This window comes from Tursiops truncatus, chromosome 11 (genome assembly GCF_011762595.2).
Source record: "Tursiops truncatus isolate mTurTru1 chromosome 11, mTurTru1.mat.Y, whole genome shotgun sequence".
NCBI classification, from domain to species: Eukaryota; Metazoa; Chordata; class Mammalia; order Artiodactyla; family Delphinidae; genus Tursiops; species Tursiops truncatus.
The window spans coordinates 99,808,387-99,821,889 of NC_047044.1; the positions used below are offsets into that span (position 1 = coordinate 99,808,387).

General features: G+C 49.8%; 1 protein-coding gene across 5 annotated transcripts in view; it reads left to right on the plus strand.

Annotated features, from left to right (window-relative positions):
- The window catches only part of B4GALNT3 (beta-1,4-N-acetyl-galactosaminyltransferase 3), a 202,140-nt gene that overhangs the window by 134,023 nt on the left and 54,614 nt on the right, over positions 1 to 13,503 (plus strand). The window lies entirely within an intron of this gene.

Sequence of the window (13,503 nt, forward strand, 5' to 3'; positions counted from 1 at the left end):
GGAACCCGTCCCGTGAATGAGGACAGATATTTTCTTGCCTGAAGTGCTCTCTGTTCTCAGACGTACAACCCCTGTAACTTGGCACATATGGTAAGAAATCCCGAAGATGCTGGAGGCTGGTACATCTGCGGGGGGATGAGTCTGTCCTCAAGACGGAACACTCCTGGTTCCAGGCGCTGTTTGCCTCTCCCTGGTCCTGGTAAGCATTAACCTGAAGTCACTATGGCTTCTGGGCCTGTTCCCCGTGGGCCTACGTCACATAAGGCCTCCTGAGGCCTAGCTGGATGCCTGCCTGGTCTGGGCTGGGGGCAGGCACGGGGTTAGCAAGGAGGCAGTGTGAGCTAGAAGTCGGTACAGAGCAGTGTCTGGGCCCTGGCGTCCTGGACTCCTTTCTCTGTTGCCCCAGACCTAAGGCCTCGTGGGCGACCCCTTCTCCTCTGTGCTGCTCAGCCCGTTGGCCACGGCCTCCCTGGACGCTAAGCGCTCACGACCTGCACACAGCCCCACCTGCAGAGGCGGCGACTCACCAAGGGCTGCAGGGCTGTGAGGAGGGATGAGACGGGGTGCCTGCCTCTGGGGGTTTCACTCTTATTGGACAGAGAAGGCGAAACCCAGGGCAGATACGGCACAGAGGCTAAGCGCATAGCAGCCGCGTCAAGCAGCCTGGTTCACACACCGGCTCTCTTGCGAGCTGACGCTGGGCAATCTCTAACCTACCTTTCTGCATCTTAGTTTCCTCATCTGTCAAGTAGTAATGATAGCGCTTACCTTACAGGAGGACTATCGCAGGTCAAGTAGTCCACGTAAAGTTCTTAGAACAGGACCAACACACAGCGAGTACCCCTCAACTGTTTATTATTACTATTACTGAGTTAAATAATACCATCAGACCTGAAAAGCAACATATGGCAGGAAGGAGTTTCCAGGCCATCCCTTTAGAATCTAAGCTGCTTCTTCTTCTTCTTTTTTTTTTTTGGCAGTACATGGGCCTCTCACTGTTGTGGCCTCTCCCGTTGCGGAGCACAGGCTCCAGACACACAGGCTCAGCGGCCATGGCTCACGGGCCCAGCCGCTCCGTGGCATGTGGGATCTTCCCAGACTGGGGCACGAACCCGTGTCCCCTGCATCGGCAGGTGGACTCTCAACCACTGTGCCACCATGGAAGCCCGAATCTAAGCTTCTTGATAGAAGATGACCTTTCCTTCTAGAGATGTCCCTCAACATCTCCCCCCCAGTGCCTTGCAGTCAAACGAGTGCTTGAATATTGGGGGACGTATAATTAAGTAAATTCCTATTTTCCAAATGAATGGAACAGGTAACTAGGAAACTTAGGAGAGTGAGACTGGTGGTGTGAGCTGGGCAGGCAGGGAGGGCTTCATGGAGGAGGTGAGACTAACATGGACGTGACAGATTTAGGTAGGATTTAGATGGACAAAGTAAAGCAAGGACTCTGATTGTAAAAGCCCAGAGTGGACTGGGGCTTCAAGAGAGGCAGGGGCAGACTTAGGGGACATGGCTGTGGCCCTCCACACACACAACAAGGACGACACCAGTGAGCCCGGAGCCTGGGCTCTGAGTGCGGGGCCAGGGCCGGAGGTGGAGCCAGAGTCTCTGGGGTGGATTTCGGGCCCAGTGACAGGAGCCCATCAGCTAGCTGCTCGAGAGACCCTGTCCAGGATCTCTGTCACTCAGCAAGGCCAAGTTCTTTTTTTTTTTTTTTTAACTCATTTAATATTGGTCTTCATTTTTTTATTTTTGAATTTTATTTATTTTTTTATACAGCAGGTTCTTATTAGTCATCTGTTTTATACAAAGTAGGGTATATATGTCAATCCCAATCTCCCAGTACATCTCACCACCACCCCTGGGTGTCCATACGTTTGTTCTCTACGTCTGTGTCCCTCTTTCTGACCGTAAGGCCAAGTCCTGTCAGTCCTCCAGCTCCTCTTTCACACCCTGTGCCAGACAGGGGGCCACCCAGTGCAAGGAGGGCCGGCCGTGTCAGAGGCCCGCAGACCCCTCCACAGCTCCCTCCGACCCCGGGCTGAGCTGGCGTCCCACTCGGGGTGGGGAAGTGACCCCCGGGCCGGAGCCTGTGACAGGCTTCTGTGTCACGGCCCTTTCCATGAGGGAGAGTGGGGAGCGGGTTTCTCCCTTGTTGCGTATTTTCTGGGAGTCTCTCTGGGAGTCTCGGGCCCTCCCAGAGGATGGGAGCCAGGCCCTTCCTTCCCTGCGCATCTCCTCCTGGCATCACCCACACACAGTGGACACGCTTGCTGTCCACCAGGCAGAAGGACCGGCACAGCAGTTAATAGCATTTCCTCAGTTTACAGACAAAGAAAGAGAACGTGTCATTATGGTGTTGCTTATGTGCTATAGGTCAGTGCCCGTCCTACACAGCCGTCCGGTAAGGTGGGTGCCACTGGTGAGGAACTTGCCCAAGTTCACACAGCTAGTAAGCAGGTCTCACAACCAGCAACGTGGGGTTTGAAGCCAGGCCGTCCAGCTCCACTGGCCGCTGTGCCAGCTGGATGGAGAAAGCACAGGTCTGCAAAGCGGGCGGTAGCTCGCCTTCCTGGTCTGTCCATGCAGCGAACCGAGGCTCGCTGACCGTCTAAGTGATGGACAGGCCCTCTCGGGCCCCTCAGAGAAATTGGACCAAACTCCTCCCAGGCTCCTTCCTCGGGAGACTGAGTGCTCTGGGGCCGCCTGCCTGTGAGGCTTTAAAGAAAATGGTAAATGCCTGAAAATAGAGCTTTGAGGGAAAGTGGCTCTCCAGTCACAATTACAGCCCTCTGGCCTGTACTAGCAGGAAAGCCGGTTCTAAATAGAGCAGGACGCCGACCCTTCCCTTCGTGGGCATCCTCACTCAGGGGCTGTGCGTCTGGGCCAAGGGCCCCCTTCCGAGAGACCCCAGCTCAGCCTCTTCCCCTCCCGGGCGGGAAGCAGCCAAGCCACCCACCCACGTGAGGGTGGGTGATGGACGGGGCTCGGCTTTACGCCCGACGTTCTGGACCTGCATCTGAAAACACTTAGACATGCCTCAGCAGTCGAGCGAGGAAGGGGTTAAGCCTGGGATCTCCACGAGGAGAGGCAAGTGCAAAGGGCGTGTGGGGAGGACTGGGCCATGGCTCCCGTCTCAGGCCCCCCACCGGGCCTTGAAGCTCAGTTTCTGTTTCTAACCCAGCGCCAGGCCCTTGAGCACGGCTGTGCTCAACCCAGCAATCTGGCGACGGCCGTGGGTATGTATATAACAGAACAGGATGCTCTCGGGACGAAAGTTCTAAAAGAAACCCCAGACGGAAGGCTGGACCCCTGCCCCCGCTGGGCAGTCTCTGATGACTGGGAATGCTCTGGACATGCGTGGGCATCTGCAAATTTACTTACCTGAGAGCTGCCTCTGCCTGCTGACCCCTGGGAGCAGAAGCAGGGAGGGTGAAGACGCCTCGTATTGTGTGTGCTGTTTTCTAGTCATTCTGGTTCACAGCCCCTTTTCATGCTCCTTACCCCATCTTCAGTTAGAGGGAAGAAGAGGTGAAAAATAGAACGCCAAAGCACAAAGCTTCCTAAGACATCTTGTCTGAAACTCCTGGAAGGCTGGAATTAGGTATGAATAGGGTAGAACTCCAGATTTCTGCAACACCCCTTAGGGGGCTGAGCTTACCGTATGCCCTTTAAAATTAGAGATTCTTCACCACTTCAGAATTATACCAGAAAGGCACGCAGATTTGAAGGTAACTACATTGTGAGGAACCCCAAAGTATCTGGTAAGGATGCTCAGGTTTGGGGAAGTTCAGCTGAAATAGTAATTTGTGGGTGAAATATTAGCCAGGAATTGGCTGCAGAATCACCCACAGACTGAAGGGACGTTGGGGGTGAAGGGGAAGGATGAAGTTTGTACCAGCCTCAGGATATGGAAAAGGATTCAGTAAAGCTAGGAGTCCAGTGTGCTCAGGGTTTAAAGTCCTAACCAGCCCCAGGGTGTCTGAGGCATGACTGGTAAATAGAATCAGAGATTCCATTCAGCAAAAGCAGACAGCAAAACAAACCCCTTCTCTTTGTTTGTCCTGGTTGAAAACCAAACACGGTAGCCATCTGAGGAGATGCCAGAGCCGGCAGTATTCAGTCAGGGAGGGGAGGGTAAAAATGCAGCTATAGCCTCTGACCACAGGGGATGCCAGCCTGATGGTTCCCACGGCGTCGTCCAGCGCTGAGCTCCAGAACGTTCACCCGTGTCCCTGCATCTCTCTGATTCTAGCCCACAGGACACTTCCTGCTTAGCTTCTGTTTTCCTGTGACCCCCAGAATGTCACCCGGCGAGGCTCAACATTCCTGTCTGGGACTGAGCGACTTGAATCCCTTGTGTGTGTCACAGACAGTTTTCAGCTGTGGTGGGAAAGCACTGAGTGAAGAGGAAGTACCAGGTCCTGATGAGGCTCAGCATCTCGGGCAGGGAGCTGGGAGGAGGGGGGAGAAACGGCGAGAAGGCTGTAAAGGTCAGCTGCAGTGTCCCCCAGTTTTCCTGCACCTTCTCAACACAGACAAATTCCAGCTGACCCACTAATAGCTTTAGAAAACTTGACCTTCTGTAAAAATGAAGAAACTAAAATTGCAGCCCTGCCTGTAGCTTGGAAGCTGTGGAAGCATGACACCATGATGAGGCAGGCTGGGGAGGGCGCCAAAGCAAAACAGAACCGGCAGTGGAAATTTTACGCCACAAAAGGTTAGTGGGCTGGGTTGAATGTGGGTAAGATCTCATAGGATCTTAGATCCAGTGCATTTTCTAACAGCAGATTTCAGTAAGAAGGGTTGTCAGTACTCCTCAGTCTGGAGTTGGACTTGGGGCAGAGAGCTACTACTTTTCTTTCCAGGGAAGCCCTCATGAGAAATGAATCAATTCCTCTTCTCCAATGATCTATCCCACATCCCCTCCTGGACCAACCTACCTAAAACAGGACCCCACTCCTCCATTCAGAAAACTAATCACATCATTTAAGAACTTTTAAGGGTGACCTACTGTGTAGTCAATCAGGTACACATTCCTTTGCCTGGTTATTTAAAATCCTACATAATTTAGCCGCACCCCACCCATCCACTGGTGCTCTCCCACACACATCTGCTAATCTAGTCGGGCTGCCCTTCTCACTGTCCCCAGAGAGCTTACTCATTGCTGCCTTTGTGTTTCCATACCCAGAATTCTTCACTTTCAGCCCTGGATCTTAATGTACTCTTCCTCTTTAACAGTCCCCTGAAGACCCCCCCTTCGGAGAGTTTGCCAACTATTTCGGTGTTCACCTCTCCAATCTCCAAGTACTCATCAAGTCACACATGTGTATATACACACTTTGCCTCTCCAACTACACTGTAAGCCACCATGAATATGAATTTTATGTTACAGTGCCCCACATAAAGTGTACTCAATAAATAACTGTTGTTGAATTGCAGACCTCCTTCTCCTGTGAGTTAAAAGCTAAACACACACACAACATCAATCTCATTCGCATTGTGTAGGATTTCAAAACAACATGGCTTGACGCATATTTGAGTCCTCTAAGTTTGGTAACAGGGGAAAAAATGTAGAGAATGTTTGTGCCTTAGTAAGTGGATGGATTCAGATAGAATAAATAGCTTGCTCAACACCAACAATTTGAAGGCTTATCTGAAAACTGGGCACCTCAAGAAGGTTGCACTTATCCTGGCTTTCAAATCCAGATCCAGGGCCTCATAACATTAAATTCCTTTGTGGTTAAGACTTTTGCCCCTCATTCTCCTTCTCTTTGAGAGAGTGGATACAAGTATTAGGAGGAGGTTGGAAGAAGCCATATACGTCTTAAAATGGAACAGGGCAGGCATACAGACCAATGGAGTAGAGAACCCAGAAATAATTGATTTCTGACAAAGGTGCCAAGACCATTCAATGGGGGAAAGGTCAGTCTTTTCAGCAAACTGGAAAAACTGGATATTCCCACATGCAAAAGAATGAAATTGGACCCTTACCTTACACCATATACAAAAATTAGCTCAGAATGGATCAAAGACCTAAACTTAAGAGCTAAAACTATAGAACTCTTAGAAGAAAACATAGAGGAAAATCTTTGTGACACTGGATGAGGCAATGATTTCTAAGATAAGACACCAAAAGCACAAACAAAAGAACAATAGATAATTTCGACTTCATCAAAATTAAAACCTTTTGTGCATTAAAGGACACTATGAAGAGAGTGAAAAGATGACCCACAGAAAGGGAGTAAAATATTCGCAAATTATATATCTGATAAGGGATTAACACCCAGAATATGAAAAGAACTTCTATAACTTAAAGAAAAACAAACAACCCGATTAAAAAATGGATAAATGACTTGAATAGACATTTCTCCAAAGAAGATATACAAATGGCCAATAAGCACATAAAAAGACGATCAACATTATTAGTCATTGAGGATATGCGAATCAAAACCTTAATGAGATACTACCTCTTACCTTTAGGATGACTATTATGAAAAATAAATAAATACAAAAAAAAAAAGAGTTGGCAAGGATTGGAGAAATTGGACGCCTCATGAGAATCAGAAGCTGGTGAGAATGTAAAATGATGCAGCCACTGTGGAAAGCAGTCAGGCAGCTCCTCAAAAAGATAAACAGAGGCTTCTCTGGTGGCGCAGTGGTTGAGAATCTGCCTGCCAATGCAGGGGACACGGGTTCGAGCCCTGGTCTAGGAAGATCCCACATGCCACGGAGCAACTAGGCCCGTGAGCCACAACTACTGAGCCTGCGCATCTGGAGCTTGTGCTTTGCAACAAGAGAGGCCACGACAGTGAGAGGCCCGCGCACCGCAATGAAGAGCGGCCCCCACTCGCCTCAACTAGAGAAAGCCCACGCACAGAAACGAAGACCCAACACAGCCAAAAAAAAAAAAAAAGATACACAGAGTCACCATATGATCCAGCAATACCACTCCCAGGTATTTACCCCAAAGGAGCGAAAGCAGGGACTCAAACAGATACTTGTGCTCCACTGTTCATATCAACAGTATACACAGTAGCCAGAAGTTGGAGACAACCCAAGTTGTCTGTCCACAGATGAGTGGATAAACAAAATGTGGTACATACAATGGAATATTATTCAGCCTTAAAAAGGAAGGAGATTCTGACCCATGCTACAACAGGGGTGAACCTTGAAAACATTATGCTGTTAAATGTCAATCACAAAAGGACAAATATCATATGATTCTACTTATATGAGGTACCTAGAATAGGCAAGTTCATAGACCCGGAAGGTATTAGAATAATGGTTGCCAGGAGCTGGGGGTTCAGGATATGGGGAGTTAGTGTTTAGTGGGTGTGGAATTTCTGAGATGATGAAAACATTCTGGAAATGGATAGTGGTGATGGTTGCACCATATTATGAATGGACTTATTGCCACTGAATTGTCACTTAACATGGCTAAAATGGTAAATTTCGTGGTACAGATGTTTCACCACCATAATTTTAAGAAAAAGAAATAGAACCTACTTTCAGTCATGAGAAAACAGACAAATCCAAATTGTGGGTCATTCTCCAAAATGACTGACCTGCACTCCTCAAAAATGTCAAGATGATGCAAGGGGAAAAAACGGGAGTAGGGTCCGGTTACAGATTAAAAGAGACTTGAGAAACAAGGCGCCCAAATGCAATGACTAATCCTTGATTCTATTTCAGTTTTTTTTAAAAAAGGCGAAAAGCTATAGAGGGCATTGTACGGACAATTGGGAAAAGTGACTGTGAACTGTGTATCAGTGTTCAGTTTCTTCAGAGTAACGTGATATTGGGGCTATGCAGGAGAATACTTTTTTTTTAGAAGATCTGTGCTGAAGTATTTAGGGATGGTGTCTGCAACTTACTTCCAAATGAGGGGGAAATGTGTAACTATAGAAAGAGATAAAGTAAATATGAGAGCATTGATGAATGTAGGTGAAGGGTTTAAGAATATTCATTGCACAAGCCTTTCCACTTTTTCAAAATTAGAGGAAAAGGTGGGGTAGTCATTCAAATGACTAGGGAAACACTGACTTTCTGTGACCCTGTGACCAGACTTGGATCTGTTTGCTATACTGGGTCATCCTGTCCTACTGAACTCACTCCCCAGAGATGCTGACGTGGATGCTTTGGGAGGTGAGAATAGATGCTTCTGTCAAGAGCATCTTGGTAGGGGCCCTCCACTCCCTTCCAGGTTGCTTCTCTGCTCTCCCACGCCACCAGCTATGACCACTTGGGGACCTACTGTGTTGCGTTCCTCTGTGTATCAAGGCATTAAGCCCCTAAGGCAGGACCCTGTCTCTCTTTTCCTATAACCCTCCCTCCCCCCAAATCCCTAACCCCATGCTTTGTATGAAGCTAAATCCATAGGAAGTACCTAGTAAATATTTTTCTGTTCATTGACTGTTGACTTTGTCCATACACAGGCATGTGTGGAAGCATAAGTGGTCAAGGATGAGGCCGAAAGGTTTACCCTCAATAAGGTATGAAAATGTTGCTGGGTAGGGCCTCGCGGAAGGAATGTCAAGTGTGGGCTTTGACACCACCTAATTCTCTGAGGCAGCCAAGTGTTACTGATTTAGGTAGTGACTCGTGCTCAGGGCTGGGGTAAAAGAAAGACAGCCTCAGCAAATGCTTCTGAGTACCTACGCACAGAATGTCCCCAGCCGGGCCTATGTGGCAACTGCTCTCACGACACAGTGAATTCTTCCCAAGGAAGCAGAGCCAGACGGAGGACTGAGGACCTCAAAGAAGGGAGCTCTCATTCTGGCTCCTGGAAGAGAGCTGCTGTGCCTGGAGGGGTCTGCACCACCTGGGATTCAGGGAGAGCAGCACGAGCCCTCGTCAGAAGGTGGAGGGGAGGACGAGCCCCTGCAGCGCGTTAGCAGGAAGGGGCTGCCCACCCGTAGCCAGCTGCAGGAGACACCAGGCCTGCAGCATTTCACCTCCAGCTGGGACACCAGTGCTGCTGTGTCGCACTGTTGTTAAGTGAGTGCAGGCTGGTGCTTCCTGTCTTGAGTAATTTTTCAATGAGGCTGGAAGAATTAATGGGTAAATTTCCTCTCTATCCCAGCCAGGGCTTCCAGGAGGCAGGCCCTCAGCTCCACTGTTGCAGTCTGTTGTTAGTCCTATTAAATCACTAGCATGGACACAAATTCAATTTGATACTTTATTTCATACTCTCTTGTACTTGTCTCTGATTATTTAATCTAAGTCCTGAATCCCCCCCACAAAATGACAAGCCTCTTGGGGAACATGCTGTATGCTGCTTTGCCACCTATGCTCCCTTCCACATCCTGTATGGACACAGAAAACATTAGGTACACAAGAAATATATGGGAATAGGTAAAGCGTCTATTTATATCCATATTATGTAATACTGCACAGCAGTTAAAAAGAACGAGGTGGATCCACATGTTCTGACATGGAAAGATTTCCAATTCATATTACTGTGTCCAAAAAGCATCATCAGGCATAGTATGAAACCCTTTACATAGAAAGGACTAATAGAAGAAACAAGGCCTTGGTCCAGATATGTTTATTTCCTTTCTTATATATCCCCCCAGTCACAGACATTGTTATAACTAGTGTAGAACTCAGTAACTTCCTATATTTTCCTTTTCAGAAGGAATTGTTGATAATGTTAACTAAATAATACGTGGAAGGCGGTTAGCACAGACTTGCCATGATAATAGTCACACTCATAGAGCACTTATATGGGGCAGGCATTGCTCTTGGTGCTTTACATCAATTAATTCATTTCACCCTCATAATAGTCCTGTAAGCAACTGAGGCACAGAGAGGTTAAGTAATTTGCCTTTGGTTAGACAGCCCAGCAAGAAAATTGAAGACCCAGGATTCAAGCCCAAGCAGTCTAGCTCCAGAGCCTGTTTTCTTAACCACTGTGCTGAAGGTGTTGAAAACTGTGCCCTTTCCCACCCCTTCTCTTCCTTCCCTCAGTGATGGCACTCAGAACATGGTGTGACAATTAACTGAAAAGAAAAGAGAATCCTGGGTCCCACCCTAACCTATGGCTTTATCTGTGGATTTGAAGGTTTGAGGTATACCTATAAGGAGCTACTGATGCCTTCTGGAAACTATGTGTGGGTTGCTACTGAGAGATCATGACCATTTGCCATGATTGTGTGTAGTCACGGGATATACATAGATTCTCCGGCAAGTGCCTCCTGAGGACGATTTTAGTCCCAACTGTGGATCCTATTAAGTAGAACCTCAACTTAGCAGACAAGGCTGATGGTTAGGGGTGTAATGGCCCCCACCTGATGGAAGGAAGGGTCGGCCTGATAACTGTTTGAGGATCGTTGGTAGGCGAAGGCTCTTGGCACCTCCAAGCCCCGAGGCATGACAACCAATGCTACCTCAAAGTGAATCGGGAGGCTCTGCCCCAGGCCCAGGCCCCCAGTAGCCTGTTGGGTGTTGGGGACTGCATTGTGTTTCGTGCTGTTTCAGGTTAAACCAGCACGCCTCAAGTTTGCCAGACCTAGCACCCCAACAATATGTACCCCCAGCTCACACATGGAATGTTTGCTGTGTGGCAGCCAGGTGCACTTGGAACCGGCACGGATGATCTCATAAAGCAGGGAAGCTGAACAGTTAGTCAGATGATTAACACGTTGTTGAGATGGAGGAGGTGTGCGTCATTTAATGAAAATATCTGGACGCTGCAGAATCAGGAGTTTCCACATTGGGGGCAGCTTAGGAACCATCTTATCCGAAGTCCGTATTTTACAAATGTGGAAACTGAAGCTTTAAAAAAGGTTAACTATAAGGGCTTTCCACCTGATAACGTGTAGTTTTTTAAAATACAGTATACCTGGAGCCATGGCACTGTGGGCTGCTCAGACTTCCCCTCCCTGGCTCCAGGGCCTTCAACTACAGTCATCAGTTCATCTCAGGTGCCTGGTAACTTGTTCCTCCTCCCCTTTTAACCGTATTTAAAATTTTTCGTTGTTCTGTTCATATTGTGTTCACTCACATGGAGAAGGAGAATCATTCCCACCCCACCCCTCTGTGGCTCTATTACCGCAGACATCTCCCACCTTCAGTACCAGGTGAATGGAGGGCTGGAGGTTGGAGATGGGGTAAGAAGTGACCTTCATAAATTGTCTGCATCCCCTTTGTCGAGGGATCTTAAGGCATGGGTCCTCCAGGTGGTTTTCAGGCTTTTCTCTTATGTAGTTATGTTTACAAGGTGGAATTACTTGGCGATTGGCCTGTACTATTTTTATAATAAATAATAAAAGCCAGCCATGGCCTTACTGATGTCTCATCAAAACAAAAACCCTGTCTTCCACGTGTACAATGTGTCTGATTTTCAAAGCTGTCACTTACACTTTCTCACACAGTCCTCGCCTCTCACTGAGAAGAGGTTTTCCTGGGGGTGTGAGATGTGTCTACTCCGTGGGGACAAGCGGGAGAAGACCTGGGAGACTTGTCCTTCTCAAGCACTCTGCCCACTGGAGGGGGACTGCCCAGAAGCGCCCCGTGCCTTACTTTCCCCTTCTCTGGGTTCATGATGTTTATGCTTGATCTGCAGATGAGTTCCCACTGGAGAGGCTTTGGACAAATGCGGTGCCTTGTTCGTTCTCTGCAGGGTCCAGAGGCGGGAAGGGGCATGAGGATGGGAGGCGGAATGTGCCCCGAGCCTGGGTGCTTCTCACAGGAAGCCAGGAAAGAATTCCAGATCACAAGCGTTGATTAGATCCCTGTGCTAAAAAAACAGGCTCTAGGGGAAATCTTTTCTAACAATTCCCTAGAGCTGGGTTATTTCCTAGCCTGGCCCCCCAAATGTGACTCCGGGGCAGAATGGGGCTGACCACAGCCATTCTTCAGCATGGTCCTGGCATGGCCTCACCCGGAGGGAGGGCAGGCAGGGGTAACGCGCACAGACAGCGAGGAGGTGAATCCCAGCGGAACCACTCCTTAACTGTGACATTCAGCAAATTAAGTTCTCTGAACTGTATGTTTTCTCTTTTGTAAATGGGGGTTAGTGATTGCCGCACTGTTGCCCTGAAAAATCAGGCAAAGAAATACGCAGAGGGCCTGCTTGACGTAAAGTAAGCGCTCGGAAAGTGGTGTCTGGGGTCACTAACGGCCTAGGGGAAGCGCAGGGAAACCCAGCAGGAAGCCAAAGACTCCGGGCAGAGAAAGAACCGAAATAGCCCCGTAGGCCCCGCCCACGGTCAGCGCGTCCGCTCCGCGAGGCGCGGCGGGAAGAGGCCCCTCTGCCCTCGGGCCGGAGCCACGGGGTGGGGAGGGGGTGTTTTGCTTCAGCAAAGGGCGAGGGCTGGCCTCGGCCTTCTGCTGGGGAAGGAAGCCATAACAGCCACGTAACAAAAGCTCAAGGCCAAACCCACCACCCGCCCAGCGCCAGAACTCCGCTTCCTCTCCGCGGGCTCAACCCAGTCAGCTGACCTCGCTTTCGCTGGGCCGGGCCCGCGGAGTGGTCCAACGGGTCTCCTCGCAGCCAATCGGCGGTGGCCGGGCTTCCTCTCAGCCAATCGGCGACGGCCAGGGCTCCTCGCAGCCAATTGGCGGCTGCCCGGCCTCCTTGCGGCCAATCAAAGGCGGCCCGGCTCCTCGCAGCCAATCGGCGGCGGCCGGCGCGCGGCCTCCTGGCTCTGCGCCGGCCGGTCTCTCGTGGCGCGTGGGGCGGGAAAGGTCGGATGCAGTGGACGTCCTGTAGATTACGTGGTAACCTCCGTGTAAGGAGTCTTCTTGTTTGTAAAGAGTGTTCTCGTTTCCACGGGGCCCTTGCCAGCGGCTGCACTGGGCCGAGTCTGTTCTGGGGCCCTCAGAGCATCCGTTAGGGGCTGCCCCGGCCCGGGAAACAGCGCCTTCTCTTCGCTCCAGAAGCAGCCACTCGCGACCCCGGCTGATCCTAGCTGACCGCCCCGTATCTTGCTCGTTGACTGGCTGTTTCGGCCGCTCAGCCCCGCAGCCCGGGCTGGGGGGTGGTCTTTGCAAGTACATTTCGGAAGAAATGCAGCGTCACAGGTCCAGCCTACGCGGGCCCAGATGCTGCTGCAGAGCCCAGAACCCGTGAACCCTTGCCTCTGCCCTGCTGTGTTCCTGGGACTGGACCTCCTGCCTTTCACTTAATTCTTACAGGAACCCTGTGTGGGCATATCATTTTCGTCCTGCAAATGAGGAAACCAAGGTGCCCAGCGTAACAGTTCTACAACTACTGAGGGTCAGTTGGCAACGTAGCCAAAATTTCTTTTAAGTGACTGGGCTTCGTACCAGGACACCACGTAGAGTCTAGACTCAAATCCCCATGGCTCCCTTGTCTGCCTGGGGGAGCAAACAGCAAGGCCAATCGATCTAGACCTACTTAGTAGATCTTTGCTTCCCTAGAGCAAGGTTTAAGCCCTTTCCAACCCCTCTCACACTGTGGGAGCAGTCAGTCCACCGTTTAAATAGGAACCACACTTTGGGGGTGAATCCTGAGTTATCGGCTCTTAGATT